The sequence below is a fragment of the Coturnix japonica genome, chromosome 3 (genome assembly GCF_001577835.2).
Source record: "Coturnix japonica isolate 7356 chromosome 3, Coturnix japonica 2.1, whole genome shotgun sequence".
NCBI lineage: Eukaryota > Metazoa > Chordata > Aves > Galliformes > Phasianidae > Coturnix > Coturnix japonica.
In genome coordinates, this window is record NC_029518.1 from 19,281,634 (window position 1) to 19,307,552 (window position 25,919).

General features: G+C 41.4%; 1 protein-coding gene and 1 long non-coding RNA gene across 2 annotated transcripts in view; both read left to right on the top strand.

Annotated features, from left to right (window-relative positions):
• The first annotated feature begins 1,005 nt into the window (after positions 1-1,005).
• LOC107311078 lies at positions 1,006-7,895 on the top strand. The gene is made up of 2 exons (XR_001553852.2): positions 1,006-1,205; positions 6,612-7,895. It is a non-coding gene; the product is annotated as an uncharacterized LOC107311078 (long non-coding RNA).
• A 1,718-nt stretch (positions 7,896-9,613) lies between these two features.
• Positions 9,614-25,919, top strand: part of PACC1 (proton activated chloride channel 1) — a 71,005-nt gene continuing 54,699 nt past the window's right edge. The window contains exons 1-2 of the mRNA XM_015857318.2: positions 9,614-9,706; positions 12,429-12,491. The gene's annotated coding sequence lies outside the window, so the exon portion shown is untranslated. The remainder of the gene's footprint in view (positions 9,707-12,428; positions 12,492-25,919) is intronic.

The following is a 25,919-nucleotide window of genomic DNA, read 5'->3' on the forward strand; positions in this document are numbered from 1 at the left end:
CACTTTGATGTGTCACCAGTCCTGGGCTTTTGTTGCCTTCTAGGAGCGTTATTATCTGTTCTTACCAATTGCCATATGCATTGCAGCAGCATTTAGCAGCAATAAAAATTCTGAGTGTGTTTCACTCACAAGCGAGAGTTTGATGCTAAGCTCTGAAATGGATGATAGTTCTTCAGCTGCTGAACTGAAGGCCAGGTTCAGCACAGGAATTCAACACACAGCTCAGCAGACTCTGTCCAAAGACCTTGCTCAACTCAGGACTTGCTGTTTAATGAAGAAATAAGAGAGCCTTTATAAATAATACAACTTATTTCTGCTAATGTGTTTTTTTCCAACATGTTTGGGATGATAGTGCCTGATATGGTACAATGTTGTGATCTTTCATTAAGATCATTATTGTGGCCATTTTCTTGTATGTAGGGGTTAACAATTCATATGAAGTATTGCAATTACTACTTCTTTTTTCCACTGAAACTATAAAAGCTTAAAATTTGAGTGGAATCTGAACTATTAAAATAAACCTAATGACCTTAAACCTAATATCCTTAAAGCCTAATAACCTTAAAAAGGCATGGGGAATAAAATTACTGTTTTGTCCGCCTGTTAACACCAACCTCTGGATGCCTTGTGGCTGTTCCAGCAGTGCCTAGCTAGTAAGCATTAGTGTCTACTGTACTGCACAACCAGCTCTAAGATACATTTCCTATTTTCTTTCTAATTCTAATGGACCTGGGATGTAGCAAATCATTGAAAACTACCTTTTTCAGTAAGTTTAGAATTAAAGGCTTCCTGTACTTAACCAGGAATGCAGAGGATTAATTGCACACTCCTTTACACCCAGATGAACCGTGAGCTTTGCTGACTGAAAACTCCTTGGAAGCATTCCACGCTGAATTGATTCTCCCTGAAGCAGCAGCAATAAGAGATGATGACTGATAAGAAAAGCTTTTTCTGGTACTTTAATGATGAGTTGGAAGAGTTTTCATCCCTGTATCTGCACTCTGCTTGTCATTTACTGGCAGGAAATGCCTTTCCCATCAGGCATTTTTACTGTTAAACGCTGGGAAAGCATAAAATATAAAGAATGAAGAGAAAAGGATAATCTCTGCTAAACTCACACTGCAGCAAACAGAAACTGCAGTAAAGGTAGAACCAGGATTGGACCCCAGGCACTGGTAGTGGGACTACAGAGACCAGAACTGGAGGTAGGTGAGCTGCTGTCTAGAAAGTTTGCAAGCTAAAGAAAAAGAGGAAAAAAACTAAGAAATTTCACCCAGGCAGCTGCAGAACAAAAAGGTGTTTTGATGGTTCTGTTCAGCTCTGTGTGAATTACTATATGTTTATAAAGGGTTATTTTGTTCCTTGATCTTCCTCGGTACCATCTCAGGCATTCCAGAGCTTAGATGCAAACTTAGGCAGACTCAGATGATGAAGATGTTAAACTACTGTAAAGAAACACGACAAAGAGGCTGATTTCTTAAGCTATATGTTCTTTTAAAGTAGATAGTATATGCCTTATAACTTCACTATATATTTGTCAGTGCTTCACAGGACTATTCAAACCACAGTTTGCACAAGCATACATCAAAAGATCTAGCTTACGCTACAGCTTCAAGAACCAGGTCAACCAAAGGGTGAATTGGAATATTGGTCAGTGCACGTGAGAGCATTTTGCTAATGATTTCCGGAGACAGAAAACTGTCCCGTGCAAGCAATCTCTAACAGGTACAGCTAGTTTGAGGAATTCTAATTGTTTAATTATTTAATTCTAGTACTTATCAAGACCTTTAAGAAACAATGAGGGAGTTTTTTTCCCTGATACAACTCCTGTGAAGTTCAGCGCAAGGTCAGCCCCAATTAATTTTGCAGGGCTGTGCCTGCAGTGGGAGTGGACTGCTGTCCAGAACTGCTGATTATCAGGTCAAGAGTCTGCTTGCTTTTGCAAATAAACATTGGCAGAGTTTTAGTGACTGTTTGCACATGAACGTGCACGTTAGTTTAAAAACGTAAAGACCTGTTTAACTAAAAATACCACGCTCCCCTTCATGTAGAAAAGAGACTTGGATATGCATTTGTATAGAAAAGAGGCTGTGATATGCCAAAAGGCAGCAAACGCCATGAGAGAGAGTAAAGATATACAAATAAAATACTTGTGGAAAGGGCTGTTGGGACTATTCAGCAGGTTTCACTGTGACTTTCGCTGTGTTCCATACTGGAGTTCAGTACTCTACTGCTCCACATTAAGGGAGGAATTTACAATGTTTAAGGGCTCGGTTTCCCATAAAGAAAAAATATTGTCTGAGTATATTTAAGTATATCAGTTTTTCTCATAAGTGAAAGCCGATCAAAGCAAAACGTGGTTTACCATCCCATTTTAATGATGTAGAGGGAAAGAGGAGGATAGAGGAAAGCATTTCCATACCGCTGCAGTTATTTCCTGCCCTTGTATAAGCCAAGATGTTCCTCTCAGTGTCAGAAAAGTTGTTAAATGTTTCATCAAGTGTGCTCCAAACGACAGCCATGTTGTGGCGTGGGTAGGGAACAGGCAACCACCGGCTCAGCCTGACATGTGCTCCTGAACTGACAGCTTTCATCACCAGGTAGCACGTGTTTCACACACGGCTCTTTTTCCTTTTCAGAATGCCCATTGCATGTATTTTCACAAGAGGTGATGTAAGAGCAGCACTCCTGGCTGCAGCCCAGCTCCCAGGGAGGTGACCGGCACTGCAGAGCAGTGGGTGGCCAGGGCAGGGCTGCCTCAGGAACTGTCAGTACAGGCCTGGGAACTTTTTCTCTATTGAAAGATCGGGCCCTTCAGAAAGTAGACATTTATCAGGGACCATTTTAGGATTCTTCCTTTCCTTTCAGGTTTTCTAGTATGTCATTGGGTTGCACTGGTACTTCAGACACAGCCATAAAGGCAGCAAAGGGGCTGCATGCTCACACCGCTCCTCCGCACTGAGCCCCTATCACAGGCTGTCAGCAGGATGGAGACACCGTCCTGCTCTCTGAACCCACTCCCATGAGCTGTGTGACAAGAGAACCTCTATGCCCTTTGAGTCTCCCACATAGTCTGTTCATTAAGCTGTGCTTCCTTGAAATGTGCTTGTCCCAAGTGGGCTGCTGACAAAGCTGGAGGTGGGAGAGGGTTGTTATAACCACACTTCTTCTGTCATCCCAGCCCAAGGCCTGTCCTTGTCTTTCTCTGCTCCTGCTGAGGCATGGAGCCCAAGAGGAAGATTATATGGTAGTGTTAGTGTTAGTGGCTGTGGTATACATGAGACTGGACGAGATAATGGTCATCAACTATTAGCATCACAGTGACTGTTATCTCAGTCACCTATCCCCCAGATTCCCCTCAGGTTGGCACAAGGGTCTGTCTCTTGGTCTCAGCTAATTCTGGCCCTAATTCTTCTTTCACATCATGGAGTGACTTCACTGGCTTCATTCTGGCTGCACTTAGTTGGCACAAAGAAGAGGGTTGGTCCTTGAGACCAGCTTCTGATAGACCTAGCATTCCAACAGCATATTCATTTATGCGGTAAGACACCTAAATATCTTGTGAGTTAGGAGGTGCAAAGTGTTCTCTCTGAGTTATGCCTCCTTCTACTACAACACAGATTATTTTAGATGTTACACGTATATCGTTTTCTAACTGCAGGCTGCAAGGCCACATTTCGTAAGCATTAAACTGGTAGCAGGGTTAGGGCAGGCCCTAATTATATTACAGTCTAATAGGGAAGCAGGCTGTGTCAAGTGAGAGGTCAGCAACGTATTTCTGGAGCACATCTCAAAGTTCACTCTGTACGCATCCTTTGCTTTTACTAGAACATTCACAGTCTGTTTGTTTCAAACAGGCAGCATCCCTTCTGTGAGCCTTTCCTGAGAGGCCTTTGGGACAAAGATGGTAGGTAGAGCCTCCAAACAGACATCAGCTGCAGAGCAATCTCCTGTTCTTTGTTCTCTCCCTCTCCAGCTCTCCTGCTATGGATTAGGTCAGCAGCTTTAAGGTGGACATGCTGTAGTAACCCAGACAGCAAACATCAAGTTCTAGAAGACCGTATGTGCTGCAGCTAGCAGTCAGAAAGCGATCTCTGTTTAGGCAACCTCCTAGATCAAAATAAATCTAATTTAAACCTTGTTAGACAATCAGTGGGACCTAACCCTGGTCTTACTTCTCCCTATTGAGTGTACAAAATCAGCAGCACCACCTTGTATTTCCATGAGGCTTTGTGAGAAAGGAGTGCTAAGGAAAGGAGCTCAACTGGAGATAAGGAGTCAGAGCCAAGGCAGAGATCTCACGTTTAGGGACCGGAGAGGACAAAGGTGCCCCCTGCAGCCCTGGGGGCTCCCACTGGGGAGCTTGGGCTGCTCCCTGCACACTGCAGGCACTGCTGGGAGCCACTTCGGGGGGAGTGAATAAGCAGAGTTTAGTAAATCTTGTATTCACAAAGCGTACTTCCAACCCAAAGTAAAATACAACTACCACAAAAGACCCTTAAAATAAACATCACTGCCATTTTCTTACGTGAGTATGTGGTTACTAATTCTGTTCTTTCTTTTTAGACTCTGAACTATGGAAAGAAATTGAACATCTTGACCTTGAGACACTTTCACGCATGCTTAATTTTAATTGTGCAAGTAATGGCAGTGGGTCCAGTGCTACTCATGTGTTTAAATTTCAGCACAGGTGCAGGTGCTGGCAGGTCAGGGCTTTAACATGGCAGAAAAACTAATGTCTCATTTTTCAGCATGAAAATGAATACGAGTTTTTAAAGATAAATCCTAAGGAACAGATTATAAAAATGAATCTGTATCTAGCAAACACTTCAACTGATTTATATATCTCGGAGAAATATTTTCATAATTGCAATTCTAAACATCCTGTTAGAGGCTTGGCTTTCCCAGCAGTCATGCAGGAAAAGGGAAATCAGGGATCTCCTCACATAATTAGCATCTATTTTCTGTCACTGAGCCTACGTGCTGCGCCTCCGCATCCTATGGAAACCATTCATGCTCCGGTGCCTTGCCAAATTCAGGCAATAGTAAAGCCCCCCTGTAGTCTTTCTAGAGAGTATAACAACTGCTAAGGCTCGTGCTGGAGATCTGACACACAACCCCATGGAGAGAGGAAGAAACCTACAGAGAGAGGGTTAAAGGAAGGAAAAAATGGGAAAACTCTGTTTTCTCTTCTTTTAGCAGAAGAGTCAGCATTTATTCCATTGAGGCATTTCAGCCCCTGCCCTGCCCCACACGGGTGCCTGGGATCCTCCTTGGCAGCTCTTCTCTTTCCAGCCCACAGACCCAAGAAGGCTGGCTGGCTCCATGCTGAAACAGCCGCTCTTCATCCTTGTTAGCTCGGTGCCTGTTGACACAAGCACTGGGGATACATCGCCATTGCAAACAAAAATATTTGCGGTTCATCTGAGGATTTCCCAGGTATATCCTAGCACATTTTTTTTCCTTTGCCAGGGTGTTGCTCTGATGCCAACAGCAGTGCTCCCAGGGCCTCCCCCAGGGGAGGAATATGGGGAATCTTATTTTGCTGCTGTTGGTGTGGGTATGCAGTCCTCATTCATTCAGCATTCAATTCAGTACTAATTCAGGCTAAGACATTATTGTCAAGATAGCTAATCTTATTATAGGAAACACTGAGCCTCTATGTGGGATCTCTACACCCCAGAAAGTCCAAAAATTAATGAGTTAATTTTTCCCTAACTCAGAAAAGAAACCCAACCTCAATGTTGACTTTTATTTGCTTTTTAAAATGGTAATGATTTTCTATACTGAACGACTGTCTGAATACTTTGATGTGAGCCTGGTTTAAAAATCAAGCTAACAACAACAAAACCCAACCAACCAGTAAGGGCAAGCTGTACTCAACAAGATCTTATCGGTTACTTCCAGCAAACTCCCCTCATCACCTCCTTCGCTCTGCTATTCTAAGTTAATTTGCAAAGCTTCGATAAGGAACAAAGGTTAAATAGTTGGGATTTGCACAGGTTCTGCGGTGCTGCCAAAAGTTGAATAAACATTACAAATAAATGCTAGTTTCTCCAAGAAGGACAAAGGCAGATGGTGGAGGCTTGGGGTGCAGCTGCCCTCAAAACTGTGGTAAGAAAAAATTCCTCTGGAGCCGGTAGCAAAGCAGGAGCTGGAAATGCAGAGAATTGCAGAGGTGCTGCTTTCAAGAGTGCATGATCGGGGGCTCCAGGTAGCTATGGAGCCCAGAACTGTTTTGCAAACAGTTCCTGTTAAAACACAAAGCTGTAACACATGAACCCACTCTGGGAATAATGGAGTATGTTTTTGCAGTCTGGGCTGAGACATAAGTTTTAGTAGCTGGGGATATTACTAATTACAAGTGGTGAAAATGCACATGAAGCCAGCCATTAGATTCAGATGGTGGCACAGCATGTTACGGTGGTGGACATTTATAGTTATAAAACTGTAGCCCTGCATGAGCTTATAGCAAAGGAGAGTCATTTCATGACTGCTAGGTTGTGCTATGGGAAATTATTTCTATCGATGGGACTTGGGTTGTTCTGTTTGTGTATGTTTGCTTTGGTTTCTGCTTAGTAATATTCTCAATATCTGTTAACTTCATTCAGGTTGCTCGTTGTAGTAGCAGCTGCCATTCAAAACCACCTAAACACAGCACACCATAGACCTCCTAGCAAGTAAGAAGAAGGGAAGCTGAAGATGCAGAACGAAGGTCACGGTCCCTAGGTCATACAGCATGGAAACCACTGCAGAGAAAACAGAAAGGCTCCAAGTCTTGGTCAGCTCTTCTGGCAAGTGTCTGGGTGGCATTGTCAGCACAAGATGCCACGGCAACCCTTTCTTCCTTCTGCCTTCTTCAGATACGTACAACTACTTTGTGACCAGTTCTGCTATTCATTCACTCTAAAAATCAGTGATGATAATCAGAGCACTGTTAGTGCCTGGTCATGGCAGAGTTTTGAGAGAAATTAAAATACAGGATGTGTTCGGGAGTTTCTCCCAAATCCTTTGAATCCTCCTGGAAAATAATCTTCCTACCAACAGTTCTGCTGCCAGCATATGCTTTCTGCATTTCACTCTCTTTCCCACTTGTACTACTGTGAACTGTATACTGACTGTGACACTGTACAGGAAAGTGATGAACTATTTTCAGTTTTAGTACCCTATGGACTCGTAGTTCATTTGTGTTGGTATTTCAGAATCAGACTTCTACCTTCACAGGCCAGTCCTGGGAGAAGTCAAGCGTACTCTGCTCTTAGGAAACCTGCGGAGCCGTGTGTGCTCAGCACACAACTAAGGCTGAACGATACCCAGCCTTAGCAAACAACCAGCTGAACAGCAAATGCCCAAATCATTCCAAAAAGGAAACCAAAACAGGCAGGAAAAAGATGGTAACTGTTTCTCCAGCTATTCTAACAAATTATCAGGAAGCCATCACTTCTGAAAACAGCACCTAACTCTTGAAACTAAGCACTAACATTTTCATTCATTCTTACAGTTTCTTTCTTTCTCCTGGCTTATACATTTCCCAAATACTTCTCCTAGCATTTATTCAGAATGCACTCATTGTCATTCTCTGAACCATTATCACCAGCTTTCTGACACGTCTTTCTTAGGAAGGAAGATTTCATCATGGTAACAGTACCCGGCTTTGCCTTATTCTTACTGTTTTCCTTCTTTCGTGTTATTCATGTACACAAGGTCCAAAATATTTGCAATATGATCTCATACTTTTTGTTGCTGTTTCATTTTGATCCTGTTTTCCTGCCTGGAAGGATGTGTGTCACTTGCGTTTTGAAACCAGCTCTGGTAAATACAGCCACTTCTTGAAAAGATCACTGCTTTCATGTGAGCACGACCTTTCCATAAATATACAAGTGGGAAGAAAACCATGAAGACTTCTTGTGTGAACTACCCACAGCGGGGCTCAGTCTGAGCCCCATTACAGCACGCTGCTGTTTCTGGATCCTTCCTCACAGTCCACAACCCATCTTCCAGCTGTGTGCAACATGAGTTCCAAAGAGGGATAATTGTGTTATAAGACTTTTTAATGCCCCAACTTACTTCAGCTGTTATCAGCAGCTGGTTACTTCAGCTAGCTGATATGCCTCGGTGCCTTGTAAACATTCTCTCTAGTATTGCACATTACTCATAGTTTGAAAATCACTTTGACTCCTCTAACATAATTATGTTAATGTCAGATGAGTCACAGAGAAACAGAAAGCCTGCATCAGAGCTGCACCTTAGTGCCAGTTTCTGAAGGCCCTGTTGGCACAGGAGAAGTAGGTTAGGGGGTTCACCGGGAAAAACAACTTTCATTTAATGACTGATGGGAGATGACGATCGTGACTCACCAGGAGGCGGTGTGACAACCAAATTCGGATTCAGAGAAACAAAACCAGAAAGAGAATAGGCTGCATGATTATGTATAAGAGCAAGAATGAAAAGTGCTGCATTTCTAAAGAATGACTTTTCTAGGAAAACGTCACAGATACCTGCTGAGCACAAACAGCTTTTTGACATTCATGACTTAGTATCAACCATAGTGGTTTATTTAAATTTATATTGTAATTAGGCTGCACTTCACAGTCACCCATCTCTAGTGCTCTGTTAGGTCTACCTCCTTGCTGGTTTAGTTAACACGAGTCGTTATTTCGTATCGCAGTGCGAACAGGCAGAAGCTCTTCGAGCAGCCCAGAGGGGCAGCAATGTGCTTTGTCCCACTGCAGGCAGCTGAAGGGACCCTTGGGGCAGGGCTGTCCCAGAGTACGGGATGGGGACACAGCCCTGCGGCAGGGGCCAGCACACTATAACCTCCGGCGCTTTTTGTATGCAATACAGAAGCTGGTTGCTCTGGTATTCCCCTAACAGGTCGGTACACGCTCAAATACCTATCGATATTCATCAGGCTGGCATGTGTGAGTAAGATATATCACCTCAGTGTAAGATAAAGGCTCTTTTATTATTTTTCCATTGATAAGACAGATACACCATTCCCAGAAGAGTTCAGTTCCCAACAGACCCACGGCGCCCTCACAAAACGCAGAGTCCCAGCTGAACGAAAGGCACAAGCTGCAATCAGCGCCCGCTCAGGTGAAGCAGAGGAAGCCTCATTCGGGCAGCGCTCACTCAGCCACAGCCACCTCCATCCCCGCTCGCATCCCCATCCCCATTCAGCAGCTCACAGCACTTACGTTTCCCTCTCGCTCCCTCCCTGAGCACGGCCCGTCGGCTCGCTCCCTCAGCCCCTCTCCCACCCGCCCCGACCCCTCTTATGAAGCTCCATCCCTCGTGCCCCGCTCCGTTACTAAATCGGGCTGGAGGCAGGTCACGCCGCAGGTGACTAACGGCGCCCTGGATGCCGGGTGACCTCAGTGCGGGGCCGCCGCATCCCCTCTCTTCTCCGGGGGGGGGGTCACGGCGCTTCGCTCCCGCCCCCTGCCGGCCGGGCCCCGACGGCTTCCCCCAGTGCAGCGGCTCGGTGCCCGCTCCCAGCCCGCAGCCGATCCCGGCGCTCAGCTGCTCCCATCCGTCACGGGCGGGGCGGGGCCGGGGGGCGCCGTCCCTTTAAGGCAGCGAAGCGTTCCGACCGCATCTCCCCCCCGACGGCACGGCCGCGTCATCGTTCCGGGAAGCAGATGGCGTCATGCCGTGCTCCCGTAGCGCGGGGCGGGGACTTGAAACAAAGGAACAGAAATAGAAGGTGAGGCCCGGGGCACGGCGGCCAAGCAGTGACGTCGTAGCTGAGCTCGGCCCGCCCCTCTCCCTCTCTCCCTCCCTCCCCCCGTACGTATCATAAAATAGGAGGCGTTACATTTGCAGCAACCCTTATGTAATAACGGTTGTGTATGTGAAAGAGTGCTGGGCCACATGCGGGTTTTTAATAGGCTTGGGTAGACAATACTTACTCGCTACTGTATTTCTGTGTGTCAAAGGCAGCTGTTACAATGATGCTTGGACCTTCTACCAGGCAAGAGATAGCTCTTTAGCTCGCCAAGGCTTGTGTCAGATGGTTTGAGCTCAAGGAGAATGTGACAGGCCTCATGAAACAGAGTCAGAACTCCACCATCAGTAAGTAGCCTCTGGGCCTTGGCTGGCTGAGGAACAGTGAGCAAGTGAAAGACCTGAGAATATGGTCAATTAGACAGTAAGTACCAATAGCCATGTCTATGGAAGAGCCTGAAAGTAGGTTAAAACTGCTTGAGTGTTCTGACTTCTGTCCAGTTAGGCTGGTTGCTCCTCTGTTCTTCAGTTGGAGGCAGACCTGGGAAGAAGGAGGAGAATGGTGGGGGTTGGAGTCAAATGATCTTGAAGTTCCCTTCCAATCCAAGCCGTTCTATGAGTCTTTTTTTGTATTTAAAAAAAATGCTCTTCTTAAAATTAGGGTTAGAAAATGGTTCTCTGTCAAACACCTGGATTGCTTCATCAGTTTCGGTGACAGACACGCAATAGCTGCTGGTTTTTCATTAAGCTGTTTCTGGTGACATGCTGCTATGAACACACCTCTCCAACAGAAAGCTGTTTGGTACACACGCAGTTGCACAGTTGCTCTATGTGCAAGAAAATGGCCCCAGGATGTACTGTTAGCTCTGCACTGCTCCCAGTGGGCACCTGCAATGCCTGCCTCTTACAAGGATGACTGTATGCCAACAAGGAAAGTCTTAGGAATGAGCTACCAGAACATCACTGCGAAGCTTACTGTAATTCTGAACTAACCTGCACTGACTGTACATCCCTGGCTGTGATGCGGTATCCTATTACTGGAACCTCTCTGGAAAATGGTTAAATAATCACCTTATCCTGGCATAAGTCCCGTACTGAGAAATGAAGTTTTCCTGAATTTTCCCATTTGCTTTCAGGCAGTGCTGCAGCCTTACCATTAGGAGCCACCTTCCTGGAAGCCCTTGAGCACCATGCGCTGTGCACGTCTTGCATAATAAATGTCCTCTGCAGCAGAACCACCGTGATTTATGGATCCTACTCATTTGCATTCCAAAATGTGACGTACTTGCTCAGTATTCTGAATGTCCTGATGGAGGTTAGTGAGGTGAACCCAGGCTGCCTCCAGGCATTTAGTGCTGCCTGTCACAAGCTGAAGGACAGAGATGCCAGGTCAGCAGCTGGAGGACATTGTCATAGAACAGTCCAAGGAGACCATTGGAGTGTCCCTAAAACACAGGCGCCATGTTTGTGGATGCCAGAAAGCATAGCTACAACAGGAACTTAAATTCAATATTTAGTTCTGTTAATAGTCTTCCTACCAGCCTTTTTGCTTTCCCGCAGGCAATAAATAGCAGCTGTTCTTTAAGTTCCACGGTGATTGAAGCTTCTCCTCACTTTTTAGTGCTAATCGCTCTTTTCTCCAGAAATATGTACTGTTTTCACAAAATCAGAGTGATTACGTGAAAAGTCTCTTTTGTGAGAGCCCGCCTTTCTCTGATCCAATTAAACAAGACATTTTTGATTGCATTCTCCACCCTTGCTTGCTATGTTTCCATGCCTTCTGAGTCTGGAGTCCATTTTCAAGGCAGACTCTGAGGAGCTTCTGGTGGAATTTAAGAAAGACTCGACAGGGCTCTTTGTTTTCAAGGAAGAGAAACCAAGAGGATCTCTTTTGAGTTTCCTTTAATTACAGGCCTGAGGGTAGAGGTAAAGGAGCAATCATTTTTGTTTCTCAATGTGATGTTTGTGATTTAGTTCTGCCTGGAGGAGTTGCTGATTTGTTGCTACACTGTAACTGCAACTTCCCTGCAGCTATAGGGTTTTGGCTGTGTTGCACTTCTGATTTGAGGTTGTCTTCCCTTTTCTGTGGGAGCCCTCCAGAAGGCACAGGGAGTTGTATCTGTGACTTAAACATTCATCGGTGCACTTCTCGCTCATAAGGATTTCTTTTTGGTCTGATCCAGAGCTGAACGTCAAGTCGGTTCTTGTGGTTTGGCTTTTTCATTCTAGAGAAAACATGATACGTTTGAAAGCATTTGAAATACCGTTTTCTCATTAGATCGTTAGGTTATGCAAGGTGGAGGACGGCAGTTACCCTTTAAGCTATTTATTAAGTTGTGGTTGTGAATCTAATGAGGGAAGATGAGATTCAAGAAAGGACATGATGAAAGTTTTGGTAGAAGTGGATACAGTCAGGGTGATGAAGGTGGGAGAGAAAGTTAATGTCAAAAAAAGGTTCACAAATCCTTTGGTGTGTGCGTTTCTGCTGTTGTGTGAGGGGCCCTTGATCAGGCAGAGGTACTAAGTCAGTACTCTGTAGTTTCCTTCTTTATGGCAGTCTTCTTCCAACAGCTCCAAATTCAGGAGTTTGTGACTTTTTGAGAAGTGTGGGAATTATTTATTCCATCCCTTTTGCGATAAGTTCTTGCCTTCAAGCAAGTGTAATCAGAACCATCAGTGATCCTGAGCGCTTTTCTTTACAGGTAGGAAGAGCAGTTAATTGGGAGCAAGGGTCTCACAAAACAGTCCACCACGGTTTGATTTAGGTAAGTCATTTAATACCTTCTGACAAATGGAAATGATGTTTTGTACCTTATAGCAATGTGGTGAGCATATCATTTAGAATGTTTATAATGTAAACAATGAAGATAAATAGAGATTGCACTTAAAAGGCCTTTTACTGCTTTTGACAGAGCAGATACTGCATCTGTGCAAAGTAAAACAATACAGCTATTCATAGAAGCTGCTGTAATCTCTCAAATAAATTTATGAAGCTTCCATATTGGAATTTGAATAACTGTTGAAAATAAGTCCCTTTTTGACCTCTGCCTTCAAAACTTGGTCAGATTTCAGAGTAATCAGCTACTGTAAATTAATCATGAACTGAAACGCACAAAGATATCATAACTTCTCATTTAACAATTTACACTCTGTAGTTCCATTTGAACATCTAGTCCATTCATAGGGTGAGTGTAGAGTTGTTGTCTGTATTTTTCAAGAGAGAATGAATTATAGAATTCATGAATGTTTTCTTGTTGCAGCTGCTCTCTGCCAACAGCATAAATCAAAAATTTATATCAAATATGACTCTTGATGCTCAGGAATAGATCAAGCACCACTGCTGCATTCTCTGTTCTAATCCTTCCTGTCCTTACCTCCATCCCTACCCTTAAAACAGTGTTTCCAGTAGTGCAGAGTGAAAATATTTCACTTAAATCTTGGTGCACTTCAGTACTTCCCTATTTCTTCCAAAACTCGCCATGTCACATTGCCCATTTCCACTCATTCATATTTTGTTTGCTCTGGCATGATATTTAGATTTATCTAACATTTCTAGTGGTTTGGAACTCTTTGTTTTCAACTCAAAGATGTGGATAATTTCATTACATTTATACAGAGACAAACGTAGCACACTGTGAACTGCAGTGGGAAACTTATTTTGCAAAGCAGGAACAGTTGTGTAAAGAAGTTTAAAACCAGTTAAAAACCCCTTTGTTTTTCCCCAGAGGCTCCTGTTTTTATAACTCTAGATTCACACATTCTTGGAACTTACCTCAATGCAACGTACTTGGCTTTGGGATGCCCTACCAAATGTAAGGAGTCTGAGACAGACTCTGTAGATCATGCCTGCCATTTTGAAACATCCATAATCAGTAGGGCACACTGTGTACTGTGAAACATCTGTCTTCAGTGAGCACCTTGCTTACATATCCTTCAGCTGTTACCCACTCACTTGTGTGTGCAGCAGCAAAACCATGCATGAGCTGATCTATGAAGGCGGCATATTTCAATATTACCAGCAGTAGTGCAGCATGTGGCTGATGCTGGAGGTGACAGTTGTTGCTCTGTGGGAATTTCACCTTTCTTTTTGTTAACTAACGATTCTGTGATGTGTCTTCCCTCTGCTCTAACATTAAAAGCAGTACAAATAATATAAAGCTGTCTTCCAAGTTGGGTGTGATTCTTTCCCTCTTGAGCAAGTGTCAGACTTCTCGCTCATTGGAGCGATGCAGGACCAGGTGTGTAGGTTTCTGTGATGGAGAGGGTGGTTTGTTTGTTCTTGGCTTCCTTTCTGCTTATGGGTTGATGTGTGAGCAAAAGCCACAGGTTTGGCTGCTAAAACACACAGCCTACACTGCTAAAAGTGAAGATCGTTGTAGAATTTGTTTGATTCCCTTTCAGTAACTATTTTTATGATAAACAAAATCTGTAAATTGAGATTATTGTCTGCTGCTTTTTTCTCCTAGTACCAGGGATGCAAATTCTATTTCTGGCCCATTGATTTCTGTTTGAACTTGACTGGCTTCTTCAAGCTGTGCTATCAAGCAGGGTCTTGTAAGGTTTTGTGGTAATGCTGTCTGATTTTGCATACTTTGTGTGACTGGGAGAATTCCCACAAGAGCTTTTTTCCTTCCTTCCTTTTCCCATTAAAGTCATTAATATGCTTTTGAAAATACCTTTCAATGATACTTGTCCAATTGTAAGTTTTCTAGCTTTTAAAGTTGCTTTCTCTCCTAAATAATAGTATTTTTAAGGAGAAAGCTGTATACTCCATAAATGTTATTCAGAGTCCTACTGCCAACTGTTTTTTGTTCCACTGTCACTTAGTCTATCGTGGTTTCAGTTGTGTCTTTAGAACACTGGATTGCACTGACTCTTAGTAGTATCACATGTGATACAAGCTCCTTGAAACTCAGAAGAAGAATATTCTCTAACAGTTATGCTGCGCCAAACGCAATATTAAGAAAATAAGTCTTGCTGTATAGAAGTTTTGCTTTAGCCTCTGTAATTCAGATTGGTTTTAATAACTTACAGCATAGTATCTTGCCTGCCTCCTGGGCAGTTCTGCCATCATTGATGCAGCCTTTGACAGCTTGAAAATGCAGGTAAAGAAATGAAGATTTTATTCTTTTGCCCTTTCATAACTGCTTTAGAGCCCTGCAGTTCATGATTGCCGTCCTGCTCAAATGCCAGTTTGTTCAGTGCTGAAAAGAAGCAGTCTTCAGCTGTTGAAAATAAACATGCATCTGCATTACAGCTTATTGTGATTCATTTTTGAGCTTGTTGTCAGCTCTTTGAAAAATATCTTTTCAAATGTAAAAAGATAGATCCTTGTTTATTTAACGATCCATTAGAATATGTTCCCGTGTCACTGAAACAGTGATAATGGAAAGAAGGAAAAACTGATGATTAAAGGCAAGATTTTAAATTTAAAGTTCATTGAGAGTGTTTTAGCATTAGCGGATCACATTCTGCGTCCAGTGAAGTAGAGATTACCAAGTACTTCTGAGGGAGTTTAGGAGAAGCTAAATGTGCTGAAATGGTCTGTTTTCACTCAGACTTGCAATACAAGGATTACATGTTGACGTGCATTTAAACCAATCTGGTGTGAATACTGAGCAGATGTTTCATGGGAACGTTGCTTCTAATAGATTTGAGCCATAAAACACAAGGTGACACTTCCTTAATCAGCATTTCTGATTTCTGCGTTGAGGACGTGTACATTCTCACAGATACAGTGCTCAGTGTTATTGTGCAGATTCTTGTTTGGTTACAAACTATAGTGATCTTGTGCAATGTTAAGTGCTGCAATGAAAATCTAGATACAAAATAGAGTGGTCATTTGTACGAGAGAAAATAAATCATGTTGACCTAAACTAAATAAGTTCTCTAGCTAAAATGACTTTCAGAAAGTTTTACAAACTGGGTTAAGTCTTGGTTTCTGTCCATTCTCACTGAGCATGAGGCCAGCAGCACACAGTTGATATGTCTGATGCAGAGTTCAAGAGTGACAGGGGAGAAAATGTAAGTCCCCCGATCCTTTTTTCCCCTCATGGAGGAGCTTTCAGAGGTGGGACAGTGCTGTTCCAATGTTAACCCCAGTGTACCAGTGTCAGATAGCCACACCTAGAGACACAGCTGGGAGATCATCATCTTCATATTGGAGGGCATTACTGTTGTAGGTGCTGGCTTTTATTATTTCTACTAAAAGGAGTAAAGGAAGTTCTACCTTCCCTCCACCCCCCACTTAATGCTTGACTATTCTACTGAAATCCTCTAGCACTGATAATGAACTTACCACATTCTTGTTAAAAACAGAAAATCCACAGAGTCTGGACAATTGATGACTATACATTTTCTCTTCAATATGAAGTAATGTTACCTCTTCAGTCATTCAATCACAGGAGTTTTGCTGTAGCTGTGTCTGGAAAAATGACTTTCTCCCAGTCTTTGCTTGGCTCTTAGATCTACTCAGGACCTCTTATTTCTCAGAGAATTGGATCATACATTTACTACAGAGTGTAGTAAATTAAAAGGGAACAGTTGCACATACGCAGAAATATTTTCTGTTCTCCCTTTGTTTGCATTAAATGATTCATGTAGAAAACATACTGAAAGCCACTTGTATCCTTTCTTGTATATCTTTGCATGCCTTTTCTCCAAAACCTGATGGTTTAGAGGAAGTCTTATAACATCTGACACTAAGGATGACCTTGAGGTTTTGCAAGATGTGCTGACAATTCTGAGTTAACGTTTTGCGTAACATTTCAATAACACAGTATGTCTTTCCTGCTTGCATCTGCTTTCAGAAAACTTCTGTTTCAGCATGTTGGAGTAGTTAACTTTCTTGTGAGTGGCAGTGTTCTAACAGGATATACATTGTGCATAGTGTTTCACTGTGTGCAGATGGATGCAGCTGGGAACCAATTTTACAGCGATCAGATTAGACTATTTCTGAAATACACAATGCAGGTATATACTATCTAGTAGTAGCAGCGTGCAGGCAGGGGTATGTAAGTTAGTTCTGTAGGAGCTCATGGTATATGTACATCATGGTATGATGTACATATACCATGTATATGTTTTTTGATATATCAGGTTTTTGATGTGGTGCAGTGCTGCTGTGGATAGCTGAGTTCATTTTAGAACTATGCCCAGACAATATACAAGCTCATATTAGATACTGTAAACTTATCTCTTACTTCTGAAACTGCAGAGTTCTGGGTTAGGAGAGGATAGAGGCAAAGAACACTTTGTACAATAAGTTTGCATTGTTCCATTGAGGTAACTTTGGTATGAATATAAGCAGGTTGTAGAAGTATAACAATAACTTGACTTTGTACACTGAGTCATAAATATGTAAGATGTAGAATAAAAATTGTACTTATGTGCTTGCATAGCTGTGCCTATGGTTCAGCTGCAAAAGGATATGTTAATTTAGTTAATGTTTGAGGCTGCTTTTTGTTAATATTTGCTTATGCATTCTTTTGTCTAACTGCCAGTGATGCCAGCCACTTGCAGAAGGACAATAGCATCTTAATTGACATCAGCTGGGTGGGTGAATTCCCAAGGTAATAATAGGTCAGCTGTCATATACAAATCTTCAGCGATGATGAAGGCTTTTAGCGCAGTGAGGCCTGGTGTATAAATTCTTACTAATGTGAAGCTGCAACAGCTGCTAGATTTCTTGGCTCTTGACTTTGTTTGTAGGTGTTCAGAAGTCTGGGAACCTGATCATTCTGACTGTGGATCAGCCTGGAACCTTAGTTCATTCATCTTTACTTAGCACCTACCCAAGTGTTCAATAGCAACTGTTCTGAGGTTGTTGGTGTTTTTTGTTGTTTATTTCATTTTGTGTCATGGCTTCTTTGATCCAAATGCTCTCAAAAGCAGCATAAGACCCTCATTACTATGATTAGCTGGCCATCACATGATATAATAGCAAGCAAATATTGATTAATTCTCTTTAGTTCCTAACAGACACCCACACATGGAGAACCATGAATGGCCATTGTCTCTGTTACTCACTTTCCTTCCAGTAATATCTCATTTTCAGTATGAAACCCTTGTTCCTTCACAGTATTACAAGTAAGTCACATAAATAAAAAGATCTTGCCACATAACTGGAGTAGTAGGGCTGGTATTTTCTAAACTTGGAACTTTCCCAAAATCTTGGTCACTGATCCGTGTGACATGTTACAAAAGTTGCTGATATCATTGTTTGGTTTTTTAAGCATGACTTTCAACTTGTAGATGGCTGAAGGCTGCCGCAGTCTGTAGGCGGAAGGGCACAAAGGACAATGTATTACATAGTGAAATGGAACTGTGACTCAGCTTTTGCCTGAAAACAACACTCAGTTTATTCCTCTTCTTCCTGGTTATCAAGAAATACCTCACAGCACTGGAACAAGGGAACGTTCTGCCTATTTATATGATACTTTCAAAACTTGCTGAAAATAGTGAGTCACAGAAAAGTGAAACAGTAACTAACAGTAGCAGTGTTGCTTTCTCAGCTATGAAATTTGTAGTAAGTACAGAGCAATTCCTCATCTTAGGGGCAAAGTGTCTCATTCTGCGTACACATGGTGCAAAACATTGGACAGAGGTGAAAACTTAACATTAAGTTTTCCTCTGATATAATACTGAAGGATAGCAGTAGTATATATGTTTTGGGAAGACCTAAGAAGTTCTGGTAATGGCAAGTGTTTTTCACACTTGGTTTGTGTTACCTCAAGTATCAGGAATGTAAGAACACCAGTTCTCATCAGCATCAAAGAAACATCTGCATGAGGCACAGTACCCATTCGACAACAGGACACAATGGGTCATCTAATGCAGTCCTATCGCTGCATCTTTCTGAGGAAAAAAAATGATTGTATCTTCTCTACATACTTCCATTAGGTCATGAAAGACTGCAATGATCTTCTCTTGTTAAAACCATATAAGCCTGTTCAGAGTGCTGCTTTGGCGCAGTTTAACTTCCCTCTGTAAGACTGAAGTACATGTCTTGGAGAAAGAGAAGGTTTCTTCATCTTCAAGGCCTTTCTATATGAGTCCCAGAATGGTAGGTGAAGAATCAGTAAAAAAAGCCTGAAGACAGAAAAATACATAAATATATTTTGCAATGAAGTGCCTGACCTTTACAGTATGGAATAAGAAAAAGAGTCAAAAGATGCTTCCCAGTATTGTATTGCCACAAACAGTATCGGTGCTGTTGTCTATCATTACAGCCAGACATGGTAACTTAACAAAGTCACTTGAAGCTCCACACATACAACCCTCCACTTCCCCTTTTATTAATCTCTAACACCTCTTTGGGTACCTCTCCTGCTAGAGATTCATCTGGCAGAATTTGTTCTATGAAGGAAAAGAAGTCATTTCTGGTGTTTCCCTTGTTATGTATCGAAGTACTCTTCCCAGCATGTAGCTATCCCCTGGGTAGTCCTTTCCTTTTGATTCCAGTACCACTACAGATTGATGTGTAGACTGGAAAACCCTGGTGTCATTTTTCTTTGAAGCAAGCGCCCACATTGACACTGCAATCACTACTGATGTTGGAAGCAACTTCAAACTGGTTCAAACACCATCCTCTTTTTACTCTTTTTGATAGGTCCTCACCTGTGCCAGCAAACTGCTTACGCCCACAGCTAAATTCCAGATCTGGTAGAAACACTGCATGAGGTAGATCCAGGAGCAGTTCTCACATGTTTTCTCTGCTATACCCTAACCTTCCTCTTGGCTGTAAAAATATTTTCTTGAGGTAGTGTGAGCAGAACTGGTCAAATAAGAGGTTGGAAATGTCTCTAGAGTGCCCTCTGGTGAAACTGGGGTGCCTCTCCCTCACACAGGATAAGGGTGGCTGCTAGGGGCTTCAGATATCAGCATGGTGCCTTTGGGCATCCTGTCTTACTCTGTGTGGCTGCCATCCATCATTAATCTCACAGGACAGAAAGGAAGACACATCAAAGTGGTGTGTTCTGAGCATTCTGGTCAAAAGCACAAAAAAAGATTTTACATCCCACTCAAGGACAAATTCTGAATGCAGCGCTCAGGAGTTGCCTCAGCTATGAGTGGAAGAGCTGTATCTATTTTGAGAACAGGATATGAAAAGGTGAACAGTTTTTCTCTTCTACATAGCACACATCCCTTGCCATCTAATATTTTGGAAATTTCTATTGCTCACTGAAAATAAAAGTGAGTCTAAGGAAACATTACATTATATATATATTAATATAACTGCGCATCTGTGACTTTTTCTGTAGTAGCAATACTTAGTATCTCTTGGATTAGTGTTTCTGTTGTCTTCAAGCCTAGGATAGGAAGTGCCTTGGAGTAGACTTTAGAGCACATTTTTGTTCTGTGCATTAATGTTGTTTTATTTCTCTGCAGGAGGCATGTAGAGAACAAAGCATGTTTTACAATGTTCTAGTGACACCTCAACTTGACAATTAAGTTTCTAAGAATTCCTAATGGAGTGAACTTTTTAATCTTCTTAGGTTTTAGTGTTTTTCTGGATTACGGTCAGCCTCATTTCCTAGCTGAGAAAAAAAGAAATTGGTAATAACTCTTAACAGAGATAAAAAAAAGGGACAAGAGCAGAAAGGTCTTCTCTTACTCCCTGTGTTCTCTGTCTCGTCTCATAGACAGCATAGCATCCTGCCTCTACATTCCTGATTCCTGGATGCAATTTGAGCACAGCAGTCATCAGAAGGGAGGTACAGTCAGAATGCTTTTCTGTAGAGATATCTACCTCTCTGGTAATATTTTTAAGGGCTGCATTATGTGCATGAGCTGGGAAATATGGAGAACTGCCCTAAGTTGTGCTACAGGCTGTACATGGCTCTGCCTGTTTCTCACATACGAAGATACAAACCACCTCTCTTAGATCCTTGTACCCTGTGCTGGCAGAAGAACGTGGATCAATCTGAGTTGGTGTGGAAAACTCAGGTATAGTGAGCAACCAAATATGAATTTGTTGTCTCCATGTGATAGGCTTTGCTGCTCTTAGAATTACAAGTAGGTCGTTTATTCTGAAGACTCGGGTGTGACTGTGAAAATCTGTGAAGCATTGATAGTGTATGAGCATTGTAAGCAAATGCCCACACTTCAAAGTGATGGTGTTAACAACAGCTGAGTTGTGTATATTGACTTCTGCCTGTCCTTTAATTTCCCAGTGCCATATCAAGCTATGTTTTTTATATACAGGTAAGACTTAAATTACTGTCAATATTTAACTTACAACTTGAACTAAGATTACAGCAAAACCAAATTTAGTATCAAAGAAGCCTGCAGGAGTGGCTCCTGGATCAAAATAATAGCTGATCCGACATGCCAATCTCATGTATGGGCCTTCTGAAGAACAAAACTCTTCTGAATTCTTATAAATACAAAGACAAACCCTAGGGAAGTGAGGTCACTTTTCATCTAAGCATGTAGATTGAATCAAGGGCTTCAGGAGACCTAGTTATAAATTTGATTTGCTTATCTTGTGTGCAAATTACTCTCTTTATTGCTATTGCTAAGTTTTCAATACCAGCGAGCTTCTGACCGCCTGAAGTAGACCATTTTGCCAACCATTGCTGAGCTCTGTGCTGCTCCACCTAGTTTGCTGCAAGTATCCTAGGAAATTGTTCCAAAGCTAGAACAGGCATGTCTAGGTGATACTGCAGCCACTGTTATGACTGCATTTTTAATTACTGGGAATTAATGTAATTTTTTCCTTTATGAGGACAACTCTTGGAGACACTACTCTTTTTCTTTGAATTTATTGTTTCTGTTGGTTGAAGATAAAAGCTACTTACACTAAAAAAGGACACAAGTCTTTTTTTTAACTAATAAATGATATATGCCAGTGTGAACACATCTTATATGAAAAAAAACAGTGTCGGTTGTACTTCACGCTTCTAGAACTCTTAAGAAATGAGGTACTCAGAAGGTCTTAAAGCAACTTTAAACAGTACATTGTGATGCATCTATCTTGAGTAATTCAGGATCTCTAAAAGCAAATATTTTTTTGTCAGATTATCTTACGCATACGTAGGTTTAGCCATGCGTAGATGAACTATTTAGTCATGTTGAGATGGACTATGGATAATTACACAGATGTTTTGTGGTAGAGAAGGGATAAAGTTAGCAACACAGAATATAAGAGTGGAATGGATCATTGAATTAATCTTCAAGGTATGACTTAAATTGATGAAAGATTTAGTTAAATCCTTAAATTCACTCATTTGCAACAGGTAACAGCAGAAAAAAAATAAAAAAAGGGTTAATAGAGTACTACATCATCTGAAATTTTCTAGTCTGAATGTAATCCGATCTAAAGACACGGTGACTCAGAAAAGTTTTATGTTAATTGAAACCATATACTCAGACATCACTTATCTGAGATACAATGTGTTTAGTGAATAGCCAATTTAAAGCCAATATAAATGACCACCAGAAAACAAAATAAGAAAACAAACCAACTGTTGAATGATGACAGCAGTTCTGCTTTATAAAGAGTGCTCTGCTGGGAACCAGTGGTATGGTAAATTTCCATTTGTTTCCCATGTGAAGAGAATCTTTTCCATTCCTTCTTAGTTGCTCATGTAGAGCCACTGTCTTCTATGTATGTCTCGTTTTAGCTCCTGGTAGCATGCACTGAGAGGTCTCACTTGCATAACTGAAATATAACTATGATGTACTGGAAAACTGTGATTTCTGGATTCTTTTTATGCCCTGTATTGGATGTGTCATGCATGTCACAGAATCACAGAATCATAGAACGGCTTGGGTTGGAAGGGACTTCAAGGATCATGAAGCTCCAACCCCCCTGCCTCAGGCAGGACTACCAACCTCCATATCTAATACTAGACCAGGTTGCACAGGGCCCCATCCAGCCTGGTCTTGAACACCTCCAGGTATGGGGCATCCACAGCCTGTCTGGGCAGCCTGTTCCAGCACCTCACCACTTCCACAGTAAAGAACTTCTCTATGACATCCAACCTAAATCTTCCCTCCCTCAGCTTAAAACAATTTCCCCTTGTCCTTTCATTGCTCTGAATGCTGAACAGACTATCCTCTGAAATGTTAATCCTGTACAGATAGCTCTTTCTCCTAGGTCAGCAGGACAGTTCTTAGAAGGACTTGATGTCATTATTCATTTTCTTTTTCAGCCTACTATTGAAATGGCCATGAAAGTGGGAATTTTTCATATGAAATGAGACAATTCTGTTCCACTTGACATCATCAGTTTAGATTTATTTTTAATTAATGCAGTTTTGTATGTGTTATCCCTATTTGTAAAATATAGTTAATTTGTCAGGTACAGTTCAGTGTACGTACAGGGCTATATTCAGGATAACTATCTTGGAACACATTATGTGTGTCTATAGTAACCCATAATTTTATCTCTTCTGCCAAGTTCTTCACAAAGTAATGTCAAGTTCATCATATTTTGCTCATCGAGGTTGCTTGACTTGTTAATGCACAAAGTGTAGCTAGCTTTGTTTTAATGTGTGCTGGTAAGACCCTCCACATGATACAGGGCTATCAGTGGGAGTGCTATTGATAGAATAGGATCAGATACTCTATAATAAATCATAGAAGTGTCTATATAGGCTGGGTACAAATTCCATATTCTAATCTCCATGTTTCAATGTTCGTATGTAATAGTGTACCTTGATATACAATCCTCTGTATTCATTTAGAAAAATTACAGTTTACATCCAATTTTAATTTCCTGCTATTCCAATGGATATTTATCTTTTTTTTTGTTAGTGTTAAATTAATTTCTCTAGTTTAATATTTTCTGTATGACTTTCTAACCAACAGTTGTATCATAAAGAAACCAAGGAAAAATACTGAAACCTACCTGGCACAGATAATGCATTTAGATTTCCCTGCAGATTGATCCATATTGTCACATGCAGACAAAACCTTTTTACAACTGATTTTTTTAAAATCAATATTTGCTAATATTACAGAACATGTTGCAAAAAGAGCAGTCATTTACAATAAATCTTTAGTTTTCAATCTTGTGTTCTAGTAAGACTCTTTGGAATGTATTGGGATTTTGTGTGACTCATTATGGTAGGGAATTCTTAATCTCAAATATACATTCTATGGTCCTTGGAAAGTACACTGTTGATTGCATAGGAGATGTCTGAGTTGCTTAATATATTACCAAACACTCGATTACTAAATAGTGCTTTATATAAATGAATTTTGCTTACAGAGAAATTCCATGCTAGATACAATTTACCACGGACTTAGAAGTCAAAGAGAAGACGTGTTCAAGGCCAGGTTGGATGGGGCCCTGAGTAGCCTGATGTAGTGTCTGATTTAGTTGTTGGCAACCCTCACAGAGAGGTTAGAACTACATGATCTTCAGTGTCCCTTCCAAGCCAAGCCAATGGTTCTGTATTTTATTTTTCTCAAATCTGTGACCTGAAATGACAGCAGAGGAGGGAGATACACTGTGCCAGAAGCACTTGTTAAAATCCAAAACCCACACAGAATAAATCTAGTTTCATATTTTGTTATGTGCTCTGTATGGGAGTTAGGCTTGTCATTCATGCTTGCAAATCAAGCATGTTACTATTATTTCTATTTTATGTGTCCCAGTCAGAAAGCTTGTGCTAACCACTGTAAAAACTGAGGAGATAAATCCAATGTCAAAATAGTACACAATTAACAAAATGACATGATTTTGCAGCAAGACCAGGAGAAACTGAATTATTCAGAGTTGGAATTGTGAATGGCTTTTTTTGTTTGTTTGTTTTTGTTTTCTATAGAACTTGATGAAGCAGAAGGTCTGGATTTGGAATGACACTTACATTAGATTTTGTAAACTAGCTCAATCTATTTCCTCTCATTACCAACCACTCTTATACCATGTCTTCCAAACTCAACAAGCAATCTGGATTGCATATGAATGCTTATGTCCAGCTACGCAGCTATGAATTAATCAGCTCCTGTTATCCCCAGTAACACTAGCATCAGCACAGTTCTTCAGCATAGAAGATTCCATGAGGGTATTATTTTAAGCCAGGCCTTAATTTGTTTGTAACATTTAAAATTGTCGCTGCTCTTTACAGTGATGTTGGTCTGAGGGTTTGTTTGTTTTCCAAGTTAATGAACTGAATGCATTCTTAAAGGTTACTGGGTTTAATGTTAGTTTTTGTATTTCTCATGTGTTTTCTTTATATAAATTATTCCTCCTCCTATAATCCATATATTTGGTAGTTAACTGTAGAAACCTTTGCTAAACTTTCTGTAGTGTGACTTTCTTTGCTGAAGTCACACCTCATATTTAGTTGCTAACTTCATTGTGCTTACTTTCCTGAATGCTTTGCTATGTTGGCTTAAGGATTTAATCCATTACCACACTGAAGTACTGCATTACATACGTAAGTTAAAAGACAAAGACCAATCTGGATAACGGTATGGTCCCAAACACCGAGTTCACCTGATGAGAACTGTGAGTTAATGGTGGTTCTCTGTGACAAGTTAATTTTCCCTCCCCGCTGCATTTCTTTCAGCCTTTGGAAGTTTGGACTTTTTAGGAAAGGAGCTAAAAACAGAGTCATTCTCTGAAGTACGTTCACTGAAGCACAGTGCTTGAGGTACTTGAGATTGAGGCTACACCAGTGCAGAGTAGACTGGGATGGTCTTCCTTCCATCAGCAAGCAATGTATATCTTATATATATATATATGTCATCTATAGAGCTGTATATCACTAAGCTTTTTGTTACCCGGGCTTTCCAAAAGATTTCCATGTTGCAGTGAGCTTACTGTCAGGGCTGACAAAATTCAGGAAATGTCTTCAGCCACATTTGTTAATTCTAGAGAATATCAGTGGTAGTTGGTGGGTGAAGTCTAACACTCAGGGCATTAATGTTTCTCTGCCAATAGTGCCTTATTGTTTAATAGAGCCGTACTGCTTCTTCCAAAACTTCAAGGAATGCTGTTGTTGCTGCTTTAAAATTTCCAATCGTAGCACCGTGGAGCATTTCTAGGTGACCAAGTGAAGAACATCAGGAGCCCACGCATCGGGCAGGAGAGCAGGGGCTTGTAGGGAAGGAAGGACAAAAAGTGGGGGAAGTTATGATTAGTGAAATAGATGGAGTTAGGATTGGTGAAATGACAATTCCGGTGGGATTTTTGTTTTCAGAAGCATTTTTCTTTATTTTTTTTTTTTTCAAATCCA